Source organism: Schistocerca piceifrons, chromosome 6 (assembly GCF_021461385.2).
Source record: "Schistocerca piceifrons isolate TAMUIC-IGC-003096 chromosome 6, iqSchPice1.1, whole genome shotgun sequence".
NCBI classification, from domain to species: Eukaryota; Metazoa; Arthropoda; class Insecta; order Orthoptera; family Acrididae; genus Schistocerca; species Schistocerca piceifrons.
Window position 1 is genome coordinate 301658149 of NC_060143.1, and position 16848 is coordinate 301674996.

The window sequence follows — 16848 nt, forward strand, 5'->3', positions numbered from 1 at the left end:
GAGGAGTCTTCTGAAGTAAGAGTGATTTCAGGTGTGCAGCAGGAGAGTGTCGCAGGACCGTTGCTATTCACAATAAATGACCTTGTGGATAACATCGGAAGTTCAGTGAGGCTTTTTGCAGATGATGCTGTAGTATATCGAGAAGTTGTAACAATGGAAAATTGTACTGAAATGCAGGAGGATCTGCAACGAATTGACGCATGGTGCAGGGAATGGCAACTGAATCTCAATGTAGACAAGTGTAATGTGCTGCGAATACATAGAAAGAAAGATCCTTTATCATTTAGCTACAGTATAGCAGGTCAGCAACTGGAAGCACTTAATTCCGTAAATTACCTGGGCGTAGGCATTAGGAGTGATTTAAAATGGAATGACCATATAAAATTAATCGTCGGTAAAGCAGATGCCAGACTGAGATTCATTGGAAGAATCCTAAGGAAATGCAGTCCGAAAACAAAGGAAGTAGGTTGTTCGCCCACTGCTTGAATTCTGCTCACTGGTGTGGGATCTGTATCAGATAGGGTTGATAGAAGAGATAGAGAAGATGGATCGGAGAGCAGTGAATTTAGTCACAGGATCATTTAGTAATTGCGAAAGCATTACGGAGATGATAGATAAACTCCAGTGGAAGACTCTGCGAGAGAGACGCTCAGTAGCTCGGTTTCGAGAACATACCTTCACCGAGGAGTCAAGCAGTATATTGCTCCCTCCTTCGTATATCTCGCGAAGAGAGCATGAGGATAAAATTAGTGAGATAAGAGCCCACACAGAGGCATACCGACAATCTTTCCTTCCACGAACAATACGAGACTGGAATAGAAGGGAGAACCGATAGAGGTGCCGACCGAAGTGGCCGTGCGGTTAAAGGCGCTGCAGTCTGGAACCGCAAGACCGCTACGGTCGCAGGTTCGAATCCTGCCTCGGGCATGGATGTTTGTGATGTCCTTAGGTTAGTTAGGTTTAACTAGTTCTAAGTTCTAGGGGACTAATGACCTCAGCAGTTGAGTCCCATAGTGCTCAGAGCCATTTGAACCGATAGAGGTACTCAAGGTACCCTCCACCACACACCGTCAGGTGGCTTGCGGTGTATGGATGTAGATGTAGAATCTGCCAAGTTGTAACCTCAGTCTCTCAGAATATGTCAAAATACTAGGGTTGGATAAAAAGTAGTGGCAACACTGCCATAAAATGATGTGCATTCAGTGCCGTGCGTGATGTCTGTAGCTGATAGCAGTAGGTCAGTTGAAGTAGTGCAGTGAGCGACAACGGTTGTGTTTTAGTTAGTTGCAGTGTGTACTGTCTGAAAGTGCAGGAGACCAGTTAAAACGCCCTAGCTTAGGAAGCACGCGTCGTTCAAGATTGAAGTGGCTTGTGGTAGGAGCCCACAACAATGTTTTCAGGGACTGCGTGAGGCATGTCGTAATGCAGCACTACCATAACGTATGGTGGCGAGATGGGTGGAAGTGTTTTAGGATGGCAGGTTCAAATGGCTCTGAGCACTATGGGACTTAACATCTATGGTCATCAGTCCCCTAGAACTTAGAACTACTTAAACCTAACTAACCTAAGAACAGCACACAACACCCAGCCATCACGAGGCAGAGAAAATCCCTGACCCCGCCGGGAATCGAACCCGGGAACCCGGGCGTGGGAAACGAGAACGCTACCGCACGACCACGAGATGCGGGCCGGGATGGCAGGGATGTCATTCAAGAATCGGTCCCATTCAGGACTCCCCCCTTCGTCCCCTCCCCCTCCCGCCTCCGGACAACATGACAACTGAGCTCCTTGCCTTCCTGTTGCATGTAGCTCGCTGATTACTTGCGTTCCGCCAACCTTCATGACAATGCACGATGGCACGCAGCGAACCCCGTGAAGGAGCTCCTGGTAGTGTTTCAGTGGGAGACTGGAACATCCACCGTATTCCCACGATATCAGTCCGTGCGGTTACGAAATATTCGCAAAAATGAAGGAAGCTCTTCTTGGCATGCGGTACAACACAAGAGACACATCATCCATGCCATAGGGCGGTCCCTGGTAGACATCGATAGAGATGGACGCACTGGGGGCAATCGGAGTGCGGGGCGATTGTATTGAGACATAAAATATTGTGAACGTCTCTCAATAAAGTCTGGTAACAGTGTTGTCATACCTTTTTCCAAACCATGTAACCTAAAGTCATTTTGGTTTTATGAATCTTACGCCGTGGTGTGTCCTCCAGAAGGTACGGGGACACACCCTACATAGAAGAGCATCGGGCTGCCTATGACACAGGCGCAACGTAGGTTAGAACCCAGGGAGGGTGCACACAACAGTGACTGTGTTAAGGAGAGTACTCAATCTTTGAAGTCCAGATTTCATCGGTTTTTGAATTCTGAATTTTTAATATTGTTCTAATGGTATTTTTGAAAACAAACTTTTCGTACTCAGACCTCAATTTTCACTTTCCACATATTTAGGTATATATTTAGGTACATCAAGAATATATTGTTCAACAGTTCTGTTCATTCATTTTAAGAGAAATGTTACTACATTCAGTACTTCTTTCAAGTTTCAGACTTAAATTTTCTTTAATTATTGGTTCATAAATGCGATAATAAAATAGCCAAACTACATTTTTTGGTAATATTAGCGCATAGATATATGCAAATACCACAAGACTACTTCCTGCAAAAATTTCATTCAGATTGATTAATATTTATAAAAAATTTGGGATTAATCTTAGAAAAATAAACCTACATGAAATTGGATTTTAAACTTTTTTCACCGAGCGAGGTGGCGCAGTGGTTAGACACTGGACTCGCATTCGGGAGGACGACGGTTCAATCCCGCGTCCGGCCATCCTGATTTAGGTTTTCCGTGATTTCCCTAAATCGCTCCAGGCAAATGCCGGGATGGTTCCTTTCAAAGGGCACGGCCGACTTCCTTCCCCGTCCTTCCCTAATCCGATGAGACCGTTGACCTCGCTGTCTGGTCTCCTTCCCCAAAACAACCAACCAACCAACCAACCTAAACTTTTTTCGAAAATAAGAGTATTAAAATTCACCAGTACCACATCAGTACCTTCGTACTACACTTGTACGGCTTCTTTTTCTTGTACTGTAAAGGGCATGGTAGCACTTTTCTGGAATTTTTCTTTCTCCGGGCAGCATCTATCTTGTGGACTGCTTGACCCCTCGTTTTATTAGCAAACCTTCTTCTGTGAGGATGCTACAGGCATTCCAGGACATCTGCTTTCTTCAGACTTCAAATATCCCATATTCACCTGAGAAGGAACTTCTACTAGACCCAAAATTATCTTATGTTCTTTTCTTTTTTCTTTAGGCAACTTGGACCAAATGACACTGTGCAAACTTCCAGTTACATTTTGTGTCTTGTCGTCAGAGTAATACGTTAGATGTAAGTCTCTGATAAGACAGGAGCTATGTTGACCACTTTCGCAGCCGTCAGTGCGCCACAGACTCTCACGCACTCCATATTTAAAACATTTCTTAGGTGTACTTGAAATAAAAATACAGCAAAATCGTTTGGAATCTAAGGGTAAACACTCCGAGTACGTGAAGTAGCCATTAATTTCTTTTTGAAAAAATTGAAGCCTTAGGATGCAGTCCACCCGGAAGGTGGCCTCAACCGCTCAGTGTTTATTACACAATAATAATGTGTCAATATTTTGTGCGGGAAGTGCGAGGCCAAGAACGTCGTAATATCATTGCGCAGTGTTTACCCCCGAGACGCGTCAGTTGGTACTTCGCCTTCGTAGCGCACACGTCGGCGGTCAGTGATGCACAACTTGCGTGTATTGCGACTGCAGTCGCTGCGTGCTGCAGGAAGAGGAGCAAGAGGACGGCGATGAGCGAAAAAATGTCTTAGAATGTGTTCTATACACTGTCATACTAACATAAGTTTCAAACAAGCCAAACGACTATCAGAATTCTTTAAGGATGAACGAGAGATCTTTCAACGAACTGCTGCACTTCATTACAACTTCTACAGACAGAAAAGATACTGATGATTTGCATCTGCACCTACATCTACATGACTACTCTGCAATTCACACTTACGTTCCTGGCAGATGGTTCTACGAACCACCTTCAGGCTACTTCTCTATCGCTTCCTTCTCGAACAGTGCACGGAAAAAGCGAACACTTGAATCTTTTCATGCGAGCTCTGATTTCTCTTATTTTATTATGATAATTAGTGACGGGATTATATGCATAATAAAAACCTTAAAATATGCATGAAAAATGCTTAAACATGCTTGAAAAGTGTCGAAATATGCAAAATCAAATAATAAAAAAACATGGTAGTTACTGCGTGCATTATGTCCGAAAATCGTACCCGTGTGTATCAATTATGAGGAAGAGCGCCAGTCACGGGAAAAATCGGTACTTTTAGAACGCTGATATTTTCTGAATAATTTCTGGTAGAGGTTAGCCAGAGGGCCTTCCTGGGATTATTTCTGAGTCACAGCGAAACAATCGATATGCACAGGACCAACTTAAAGATACATCGCACGTAGAGGGTACGCTCAAAAACTCCGTAATATTTTATTTAAAAAAACAACATACAATCATGAATTTTTTGAACAGCATTAACTTATAATTAATACTATTGGACCAAAGCAACATTTACAATTTATTTTATATTTTTCTACTATTGTAAACATAAACGACCAAGTACTGTTCCAAATGCTCGACAGTAAGATTGTGTCTTCGATCACTCAAAACATTTTTATAACCAAAAGAGGATCGTTCTACATCAACTGAGGCAACTGGGCAGTATTTGAATTTGGGTGCTGTGTTGGCACTTACTGTTTCCGGTAAAAGTTCACCCATCCCATTAATAAAACCATCAATTTGACTCAAGGGTTCGCCGGCCGTGGTGGCCGAGCGGTTCTAGACGCTACAGTCTGGAACCGCGCGACCGCTACGGTCGGGTATGGATGTTTGTGATGTTCTTAGATTAGTTAGGTTTAAGTAGTTCTAAGTCCTAGGGGACTTATGACCTTAGAAGTTAAGTCCCATAGTGCTCAGAGCCATTTGAACCATTTTTTTGACTTAAGGGTTCAAAGCCTGGGTTATTGTTTAAAATGTTTTCATACTTTTCTTTAAGTTTTTTTGCGAATATCTCCTGCAACGAGGAGATCACTAGAATAATTTTATTCATTAACTGAATAGATTCATTCAAACCTTGAGTTTCAAACTTTTTTAATACTTGTAGGTATGAGACGAAGTCTTTTGCGACGGTACTTATATGTAAAACATTCTCGTTTTTCTTGCCGTGTCAGTTCGGGATAATATCTCAAACTTTCGACGATAGCCTCCATCGTCATCGTCAGGAGCTGACTGTTTTCACTGATGCTGTGGTAACCTTATAAATCCCGTGGACGGCTTCTGATTGGTCGGCTAGTGATTGGCGGGCGATTACGTACTGCTGTAGCAGACGGTGTCAATGTGTGCGCTGGTGGTGCCACCGCTTCCGTTGGAATGTAAACCTTGGAAGGAATGTCTCTGCAGCTTCTCTGCATCAAGCGCTCCTTTCCATGAACCGCTCACATAGTATCCGCTATCACGGTTAAAGTTCTTCTCGCTCATTCTTATTTCAACAGCCATCTTAATAACAGAATTCCAGTGTGTGGAAGCACGGGACAAAATTTTTGTTTCATCGAACAGTATTTTATGTTTGTTCGTGAGGCTGTGCTCCGCAGTTGCCGATTTCTCCTGTTCTCTATAACTACTATGACGTTGGTGTTCTGCACAGCGGTCGGAAACGGTACGAATGGTCTGACCTATATAATTCCAAGGACCCTGAGGCCGAGACTGTCCTTAACAGGGAGCATCATCTCCTTCATTTTCTTAGGAGGACGAAAAATTGGACTCTTCCTATTTTGCTGGATACAGCGCCACAAAAAGGAAGAACCGCAATCTGTGTTTCATCCTGTGAGTGTGCAGCATTTTCACGTTTCCTGTTCTTGGAGAACGCTGCCTTTATATCGCGTGCACCATAGCCATTCTTTCGGAACACATAACTGAGATGGTTAATTTCGGTCTTCAAGTGTTCCTCGTCAGAAGCAGCTTTTGCTCTATATACCAACGTATTCAAAACGGCTCTCTTCTGAACAGGGTGATGTAAACTCCGTGCATTAAGGTATAGATCGGTATGCGTCTCGGCCACTCTGTGTACCAAAAGCCGAGGGTGAAACCGGTGCTGGCACACAGCCTACTCCTCTCGAACAGCACCAAGAAGCCATCGAGCTTAACGTCTCCGTCCGACGGACGAACCACCTTCGATTGTGTCTCAACCCTCACTTCATGAGACATTGCAACGACGTTTGCAATTTAATCCTGGACAATGGCGTAGACTGGTGATCAGAAACTTTATACCACCATCTCTTCTCCCCTTGCCGGCCAAAAACAGGATGGTGTATATGAAAGTGGCCTGGAGAACAGAGTTCCAGACAAAGGAAATACAATATTAACCTTACTATAGTAGTTGTTTAAAGTGACTAACATTCATCTATTGGCACATTTGGGCTCTGGTTAGCAAGTTCCTGAAGGCGGATCGAAGCTCGACTGCTGGAATTACTGCAGTATCGTACGAAATGTTCTGCTGCAGTTCTTGAAGACTTTGATATTTGTTGCTGTACACCTTAGACCCGACGGCTCCTCATACAAAGTAATCGCACGCTGACAGAGCAGGTGACCAGACTCACCTCTGCTAACAACTCTGTCATGCGCGAAGATTGTGTAAATGTACTCCAAGTTACAGCCGGCTGTATGGGAAGTTGCTCCATCCTGTTGGAAGTAACTGTAGGTCTTTTACTCCTTCGTTAATTCTGCCACAAATGGTTTCAAAATGTTGGCAATGTAACTCGCCGAAGTCAGCGTCTGATGGCATGCAGAGACTGCACACCAAACCCAAACCCGAACTTTCTGATCATGCAATGATGTTTCGTGGAAGCTATGCGGATTCTCCGCTGCTCAGAACCTGTGATTCTGCTCGTTGACATAGTCACACAGTTGAATCTAGGCTTCGTCAGACATGAAGATGTATCCATGACCAAACCACTCACTGTTACCTCAGTGAACAGCCACTCACAAAACTGGAGGCATTGGGGAGCATACGCTGATTTTAATGCGTGAGAAACAGACACACGGTAGGGATGAATGTGGAGGTCCAGGTGGAGTATTCGTCCGCATGATCAACGTAATACGCCGGTCTCTTGCGGAAGGTATCGGGTTGATTTGATAAGACTCTGACGCATTTCCAAATGTACTGCAGCCACATTTTCTGGTGTGCGGCCACATTTCGGAATGTTTTTCACTTGTTCAAAATAGATCCTGTCTGATGTCATTTTCGAATCAAGCGTTGCATGGCTATCTTTTCTGTCACTTTCACACCATTAAACTTCTCAAAAAACAACTGACCATAGCGTTTCCATGATTTTGTTGTTACGTAGCTTTCCACAACGATCACCCGCTGCTCCTCTGAGAGGACCATCGTCCCCTTTACACTACTCCATTCACACTGACACAGCCTGCACTACACTCTCGATCGGTGTGGATCACTTGGTGGGCGTTCAAATGGTACGTTACAGGGTGTGGTTATACGCATACGTTCACGTCAAATCATATGCACTCGTCCAGGCCATTTTAATTTGCCGCATCCTGTACTTACAGTGGGGATTTCATGCACCACCACTTCCGAACAGGATTATCTTAGTTGTGTGCGTTAGCGGCCATGGCTACTGAGGTGGGTTGATAAGCCATACATATTATAAAAATGGATGCATTTGTACTTATATATGTATGTGTGTGTGTGTGTGTGTGTGTGTGTGTGTGTATGTTGCACATCTCCTCCTAAACCACTAGACTGATTTCATTCAAACTCGGTACCCATATTGCTTACGGCCTGGAGAGAATCACTGTGAATAAGCATCTAAATATCAGAGAGGCGGGTTGGGCGTGAAAAAGTAATGTAGCTTACTACATGCGGCTTCACAAAATTTATTAATGCAGTATTTGAGAATGAGAGCATTTGGTGACTTGCAACGAACTTTATACATAATTTCAAACCTTTACGGAACTTTTTCCTCGCTGACAACCCCACAAACTGATGAAAGGAAAGAAGTTTATCGTTTACTACACTTTTGATGTTCACGCTGTAAAACCACTGCATCAGGTGTGACGATCTAATGTATTACCTCTTTCTACTAACTGCATTCATGGCACTTTTTGCAGACAATATTCACCTATATAACTGAATTTTCCTGCACAATTACATCATTATACGCCACATAGCTTAGGAGACACGCCGTCATAAACACTGAGATGCGTGAAAAATAACGCATAATGCATCACATTTTACTTTATTACATCTTTACTGCTATCTCTATATGCAACACATCTCTCATACAGTATCCAAATATACCACTGGATGACCCAGCAAAATTATATCATTGTAAAACATACAGTTTAGTAGGTATGATCTCATAAACACAGAGCTGCGTGAAAACGAAACTGCAGGGTAAAATTCACTTGAGATTCAGGTGAAATGTGTGTAGAAACCTACGTGGAGTATGTTAAATATATGTGAAATGTATGTGGGCAAAACTGTGGGTAAAAAGCTTCTTCTAAACACCTAAATCCGTTTCGACTAAACTTGGTACACATATTACTTGCTATTTGGGAAGGAATACTGCAGGGGTAAGAGCCAGTGAGACTATGTATTGGGGTGGAGAGAGAACATCAGGAGGAAGAGATGGAAAAAGAGAGGTAGAAGGGGAAGTGGACAGAGGAAAGAGAAGAGGACCAGATGCATAAAGAGAGGGGGGAGGAAATGGATTGAGAGAGGATTGTGGAGAAGATGGACAGAGAGTCTGGAAGGAGGAATTAGACAGAGATATGAGGAGGAGGAAATGGAACAAGAAAGGGAAGAGGAGTTGAACAGAGGAGGAGGAGGAGATGTTCTGTGAGATGGGGAAGAGGAGATGGGCAGAAGGAAGGTGATATGAGACAGACTGATAGACGGGGGAAGAAGTTGAACATAGACTGGGGGCAGGATGAGATGAAAGTGATCAGGAAATAGAGGGGCAGCAGAAGATACATTTAGACTGGGGAGCAGGAAGAGATGTACAGAGAAACAGGGAGGAGGAAATGGAAAGTGAAAGAGAAGAAGAGATGGACTGGGATGGTCGAGTTGGACAGAGAGGAATAGAAGGAGACAGAGCGTTGGGGGAGTGGTGGGTGGGGAGCATCATATGGACAGAGAGAGAGGGGGGGAAAGGAGGAGATGGACAGAGAGTGGGGGGGGGATGGAGAAAGTGGGTGGGGAAAAGGAGATGGGCAGAGGGGGTGCAAGGAGGCAGACAGAGAGAGAGGGTGGCAGAGGAGGTGGCCAGAAGGAGGGAGCAGAAACAGATGGAGAGGAGAGCAGAGGAGACAGGTGTAGAAGGAGAGGGAATGAAGAGATGGAACTGGAATAAATACTTACCCAGGCAAAGTTGGGTACTCACCTAGTTGATGATAATGAAGTACCCACGTTAAAGTATACAGTGTTCAATACAAAAAGATTTCCATATGAATTTCAAGTAATAAGTAGCCTGAAGATTTGCAGTAATTAACTAATAATTCGCATACTATGTAATATTTGTATTTTGTGTAATCTTTGTGGTGCTAGTTATCTGTCATTTGTTGGAGTCGTCGTAATAAACTACGTTGGTTTTATCTGGGGCCCATTAAACCCGTTTGTTTTCTGTATTAAAGAAGATGATGTGTTTGGATGCCCTAGATAGCTACGAAATAGATACTAATTTAATATGTACTTATTCGTCGTGAAAACAAAACTATATGATTAAGCAAATCCCGGAATAAAAAAAAGGAGAGGTGGTGTTATAAGATACAGGCTGATGATGGCTGACTATATATCATACTGCCATATGCAGCTTCAGACTTTTATCGCTAGAACCCATGGGTATCTTGTTGCTTTCTTTGTGTCAGAGGTCAAGTGTTACTTCTGTTCCGAGAACTGACTTTCACTTGTCAGGCGTGGCACACGCAGCCTTAACTAGATGCGAAGAACCTGTTTATAAACTACGCCTCTAACCTGCGCAACGCTGCTCATGTTACGACTTCAAGCAGCTAACAGAGGAGAAACGAGTAGAGCGCAGTTATTACAATAATTCAACTCTGTGAAGACACTTCGACAGCCTCCTGATTTAGGTACGGCTGAAAGTTTATCGAGTAGCCTGAAGTGCCGCATCCGAATCAGACTTAGCAACTGAGTCATCTGAAGAGCCCACTTCAAGCACAGCGGAACAAAATATTCGGAGTTAAGACTACTACACAGGTATAATTGATGGATAAACACTTGGGAGCAGCAATTAAACCGAAGAGCCTAAACAACAGACATTAAAATTTGCTTTCTATCTAATTGTTAATGTGATAATTTTTTTAATTTTCCTTTCATTTTTACGAGCACTGTGTAGCCGGTGAGAGCCACGAGAGGCCAGCTGTACACCGCCATCTTTGAAAAAAGAAATCTTCATAAACAAAACTCGGGTCCTGTCCACCAAACAGACAAACGTATCGATTCAGTATCAGTTTGAGGAAAGCCGGGACACGTAATAACTACTGACTTGTAGTTAGAGAACTCAGAGTCATTTGTCGTGAAATCTCAAAAGTATTTGGTCACACAGGACGAAAGTAGCATGCATTGCAATCCCCCTCCCTAGCAAGAATCTGTAGTATGCTGCTGTTTACGACTTCTTGTTATGGTAGCCATAGAAGGTGGCTAAAACACAACTGGCTCAGATAAAAAATTCAAGCACCTTAAGATACGAGTCGGGGCGTGGAATTTCAGAAGTTTGTACGTGATAGGGAAGCTAGAAAATCTGGAAAGGGAAATGCTAAGGCTCGATCTAGATATAGCGGGGAGCAATGAAGTGAAATGGAGTAAAACAAGGATTTCTAGTCATACGAATATAAAGTAATATCAAAAATGATATAACGGGAGTAGGATTAGTTATGAAAACGAAGGTAGGCCAGAGAATGAGTTACTGTGAGCTATCCAGCGATAGCGGTGTTCTCATTAGAATCGACAGCGACACCAACAACGATAGTTTTGGTATGCATGCCGACGTCGCAAAGTGAATATGAAGAGATAGAGAAACTATATGACACTGAATGGGTAATTCAGTACGTAAAGGGAAATGAAAATTTTGTAGTCAAGGGGGACTAGAATGCAGCTGTACGAAAAGGAGTAGAGGAAGGGGTTACGGGAGAACATGGGCTTGGTAGTGAAAACGATAGAGGAGAACGACTAATTGAGTTATACAATAAGTATCAGTTAGTAACAGCAAATACTCTGTTCAAAAATCAGAAGAGGAGGTGGTATACTTGGAAACGGCCGGGTGATATGGGAAGATTTCACTTAGATTACCTCATGGCCAGGCAGAGATTCCGAAATAAAATATTGGATTGTAAGGAGCAGTTATAGACAAAGATCCCATTTTAGTAGTGATTAAGAGTAGGCTGAAGTTTAAGAGACTATAATCCGTTCACCATAAGAATAAACCTGATGTAAACAAACACAAACGCAATGACTGGTCAGAAGCCGTAGCACACGTACACTGGTGTTGTTACGCTCTTGGAAGTAGGTCCTACTTATGTATTAGATATGTTATTACTAAGTTACGTTAAATGCAACTTTAACATATTAAAATCTATGAACAGCCATCAACGTTTTACTTAATTACGCTTTAATTACGTAGTTTTTATTTCAAAAATCGTGTACAGTCGCAGCCTCTGCAGCATTGTGCTCTGATTGTCACGCTGTTAATGGTCAATTTGAAAATGGCAGAGGGTGCTTTCTGTTCGCGCGTGGAACATGGTTCCAAAGTGCCGAGAAATAGGCTGTTCTTAATGTCTTCCATCAATTTACGGAGATAATCGGCTTTGAAGGTTTCCCGCGGTTATGTATAATGCAATAGATACACCTACAATGAATGGGTAGCGCAGTTGGTAGCGTAATGGAATGTGAGCCAATTGCGGTTATTCTTGCGTTGGATCAAATTTCCCCAATATCTTTTTTTTTCTCGGTAAATTTGAAATAACTGCATCTCGTAATTATAAAACTCATCGTCATTTTTTTATGAATAATGCACATCATCTAGTTTCCAATTACATATTGGAATCGAAATTTTTGTTTCCATTTCAAATATAAATTCTTAATTATCGATGTTTTATGAAAGACTATTCATAAAAGTCGTTAAAATTAAGGAAAAATAGCAATTTAATTTTTAGGGAAAAAATGAAAAACCAAGTTCTTTTTGTCTGGACTATGTCCATCGTTTTATACCACAGAGATATACCAGAGAGATAAGGACGGAGCTAAGAGATTACCAGATTATCGTAGAAACATGAAAAACAACGATTTTCACAGTGTACAAATGCTGCATTTTTAGATTTACTACTGTACCATTAAACTATGAACTCAACAGAACTGATCTGCAACCAAGCTGCGGGATTTGTCCCGAGAAGTAACAAGACTGTTGAGCTGACAGACGCACTGGAAGTAATAAGCACGCAGCTTTTTCACACGTCACTTCCGAACGCTGGCGGGATACACAACGGCTCGTCATAAAAGAAGACGAGAAAATGCTACGCCTGGTTGACTTCATGGTTTCTGTTGTTGATATGCTCGTTATCAACGTAGCAAGTGACGCTTCCAGTACTAAAATGTATTTCTCGGATTCGGATAAGGGCGGAGCTAAGAGATTACCAGACGACTGACTGTAATACCTTCAATGGCTTTAATAGTTAACTATACGGTGAAATCCCTCAGTACTCTCTTACGTTACACGCAGCTTATCCAGAAAAGTTACCCTGAGGTTAAGTCAGGAATTTTCATCATTCTTGATTTCAATTACAATAGTACGTTCGCTAAAAATGATAACGTGTTGCGATTTTCGTCTTGTCATCGAAGAGCGTAATGTGGGAGATTTGCAGTGTACTATTTCATTATGCTTAAAAATTAAATGACATTCGAAGTGTATTGCTCCTCTATACGTGTGAACTGCAGCTGGCCACGTCACTGCAGGCTAGCTGTACCAGGTGACCGACCAGTGCTATCCAAGCTAAATGCGCCGGTAAACCTGTTGTCCCATGTTATCGCTAAGTCGATGTGCGCGTAAAGCACAGCACAAAATGTTCCTTTATTATCGTACTTGACAGTACTCGAGACAGCTTGGCTGCAGTCCCTTGTGAAACGGAAATCCAATGAGATTCCAGCAAACGCGGAAGAATACATAGTGCAATGTTTACATCAGGTTTATTCTGATGATGAACGGATTATAGTTAGGAAGAATCATTGTTCAAAGAAGTGGGGCCGGTCGGAGTGGCCGAGCGATTCTAGGCGCCACAGTCTGGAACCGCGCGACCGCTACGGTCGCAGGTTCGAATCCTGCCTCGGGCATGGATGTTTGTGATGCCCTTAGGTTAGTTAGGTTTAAGTAGTTCTAAGTTCTAGGGAACTGATGACCTCAGTAGATAAGTCCCATAGTGCTCAGAACCATTTTTTGCCAAGGAAGTGGGATATGATGAAAAGATAGGTTTGAGTTCTCTGAGGCTATAGACACTGCGATAATGAATAGTTTAGTAGGCAGTACAGCTGAAGAGGAATGGACACCTGTAAAGAGAGCAATCACAGAAGTTGGAAAGAAAACCATAGGTACAAGGAAGACAATGCGAAGAAACGGTTAATAACAGATGAAATACTTCAGCTGATCGATGAAAGACGGTTGTATGAAAATGTTCAGAGAAATTTAGGAGTACAGAAATACTTAGGACACTAAGGAAGGAAACAAATAGGAAGTGCAGGGAAGATAAGGCAAAGTGGCTGCATGAAAAATGTGAAGAAATTGGAAAAGGAATGATTATCGGAAGGACGGATTCAGCATATAGAAAAGCCTAAGCAGCCTTAGGTGACATTAAAAGCAAGGGTGGTAACATTTAGATTTCAATTGGAATTCAACTGTTAAATGCACAGGATAGAGCGGATAGGCGGAAAGAATACACTGAAGGCCTCTACGAGGGGGAAGACTTGTCTGACGCAGTGACAGAAAAAGAAACGGAAGTAGCTAGGGAAAAGGTAAGCGATCCAGTATTAGAATCAGAATTTAAAACAGGTTTCGAAGAACTGAAACCGAATAAGGCAGAAGGGACAGATAACATTTTATTGAAATTTCTAAAATCATTGGAGGAAGTGGCAACAAAACGACTAGTCACGTTGGTATGTCGAACATGTGAGGCTGGCGATATACCATCAGACTTTCGGAAAAACATCATCCACACAATTCCGAAGATAGCAAACGTCGAAAAAAGCGAGAATTATCGCACAGTCAGCTTAACAACTCAAGCATATATGTTGCTGACGAGAATAATATACAGAAGGATGGAAAAGAATGCTGAGGACCTATTAGATGACGGCAATTTGGCTTAGGGAAGGTAAATGCACCAGAGAAGCAGTTTAGACGCTGCGGTTGATAATAGAAGCAAGGTAAAAGAAAAATCAAGACACGTTCTACGATCTGTCGACCTTGGAAAAGCGTTCGACAGTGTAAAATGGTGGAAGATGTTCGGGTTGGGTTATTTGGGGAAAGAGACCAAACAGCGAGGTCATCGGTCTCATCGGATTAGGGAAGGACGGGGAAGGAAGTCGGCCGTGCCCTTTCAAAGGAACCATCCCGGCATTTTCCTGGAGCGATTTAGGGAAATCACGGGAAACCTAAATCAGGATGGCCGGACGCGGGATTGAACCGTCGTCCTCCCGAGTGCGAATCCAGTGTGCTAACCACTGCGCCACCTCGCTCGGTGCAAGATGTTCGAAATTCTGAGAAAAATAGGGGTATGCTGTAGGGAAAGGAGATAATATACAATGTGTACATTAACCAAGAGGGAACAATTAAACTGGATGACGAAGAACGAAGAACTCGGATTAATAAGGGTGTAAGACAGGGCTGTAGTCTTTCACCCCTACTGTTTAGCCTCTGTATCGAAGAAGCAATGAATGAAATAAAAGAAATGGTCAAGAGTGGTATTAAAATTCAGAGTGTAACGATATGAATGATAAGATTTGCTGATGACGTTGCTGTCCTCAGTGAAAATGAAGAAGGACTGCAGGATGTTTTGAACGGAATGAACTGTCTAATGAGTACAAAATAAGGACTGAGAGTAGATCGGAGAAAGGCTAAAGTAATGAGAAATAGCAGAAATGAGAACTGCGAGAAACTTAATATTACAATTCGGGATCACGAAGCAGAAGAAGGAATTCTGCTACTTAGGCAGCAAAATATCCTATAACTGACGGAGCAAGGAGGACATCAAAAGTGACTAGCACTGGCGAAAAAGCCATTGCTGGCCAAGAGCAGTCTGCTGGTTTCAAACATAGGGCTTGAGTGCGAAGTGTCTGAGAATGTACGTTTGGAGCACAGCATTGTATGGTAGTGAGGGACGGACCGTAGGAAAATCAGAACTGAAGAGAATCTAAGCCTTTGAGACGTGATGTTACAGGAGAAAGTTGAAAATTAGGTGGCCTGATAAGTTAAGAAATAAGTTAGTTTTGCGCAGCATCGGCGAGGGCATCAGGGGATAACTTCCATGGTACTAGAGGGAGCTGTAGAGGGTAAAAACTCTAGAGGAAGACAGAGACTAGATTTCATCTAGCAAATAATTGAAGATACAGAGTGCAATTCCTACTGAGGGATGAGAAGGTTGGCACATGTGAAGAACTCATGGTGGGCCGCATCAAACCACTTAGATACTGGAATGAGATATTCACTCCGCAGGGAGTGTGCGCTGATATGAAACTTCCTGGCAGATTAAAACTGTGCGCCGGACCGAGACTCGAACTGTGAGGACGGGGCGTGAGTCGTGCTTGGGTAGCTTAGTTTGTAGAGCACTTGCCCGCGAAAGGCAAAGGTCCCGAGTTCGAGTCTCGGTCCGGAATACAGTTTTAATCTGCCAGGAAGTTTCATTTAGATACGGATGACCTTCCCCCGACCCCCCCCCCCCCCAAAAAAAAAGAGAATAGGCAACTCAACTTAAATCAGCTGTCCTAGGTGTAAAAGATGCAATCTGGGTTGCCTATCTTAAGGTGTATGAAATAGTATCTGGACCCGATTATCTTGCCCACCCTGTGGAGCCAATTACAGTTTGCGAAAATGCTTTGGTTAAAAAGTGACGAACCCTTTTGTGTTTCCCGTCTTCGCTCCATGCTGATGCCGCGATAGCAAATTGTTTTCGAAACACGGTTTCTCGTCAGAATGCCAAAATATATCAGTAAATTCTAAAACACATTTGATTTATACTAACAAAAAATTTGTCAACAGGCAACAATCAAAACCAGAAACCACAGGTGTCTATTTCCTATGATGTCACACATTTTTTTTGTTTCAGACACGATTAACAAATAAAACTTATGGAGAATAAACACTGCTCTGCCGGCCGGGGTGACCGAGCGGTTCTAGGCGCTTCAGTCTGGAACCGTGCGACCGCTAAGGTCGCAGGTTCGAATCCTGCCTCGGGCATGGATGTGTGTGATGTCCTTAGGTTAGTTAGGTTTAAGTAGTTCTAAGTTCTAAGGGACTGATGACCTCAGAAGTTCAGAAGTTAAGCCCCGTAGTGCTCAGAGCCATTTGAACCATTTTGAACCAAACACTGCTCACTACAATTTTGGTTTTCTTGTTAGGACAGTAATTCGTCATCTAAACAAGCACCAAATCCGGCACATCCAGATTTCGAAGGTCTTGTTTATTTTCACTCTGTTGCCACTGACGGCGATAGAGGAAAA

At 42.9% G+C, this 16848-nt stretch overlaps 1 protein-coding gene across 1 annotated transcript in view; it reads right to left on the reverse strand.

The window, feature by feature from the left end:
- The window catches only part of LOC124803287 (kinesin-like protein KIF26A), a 483829-nt gene that overhangs the window by 113606 nt on the left and 353375 nt on the right, over nt 1–16848 (reverse strand). The window lies entirely within an intron of this gene.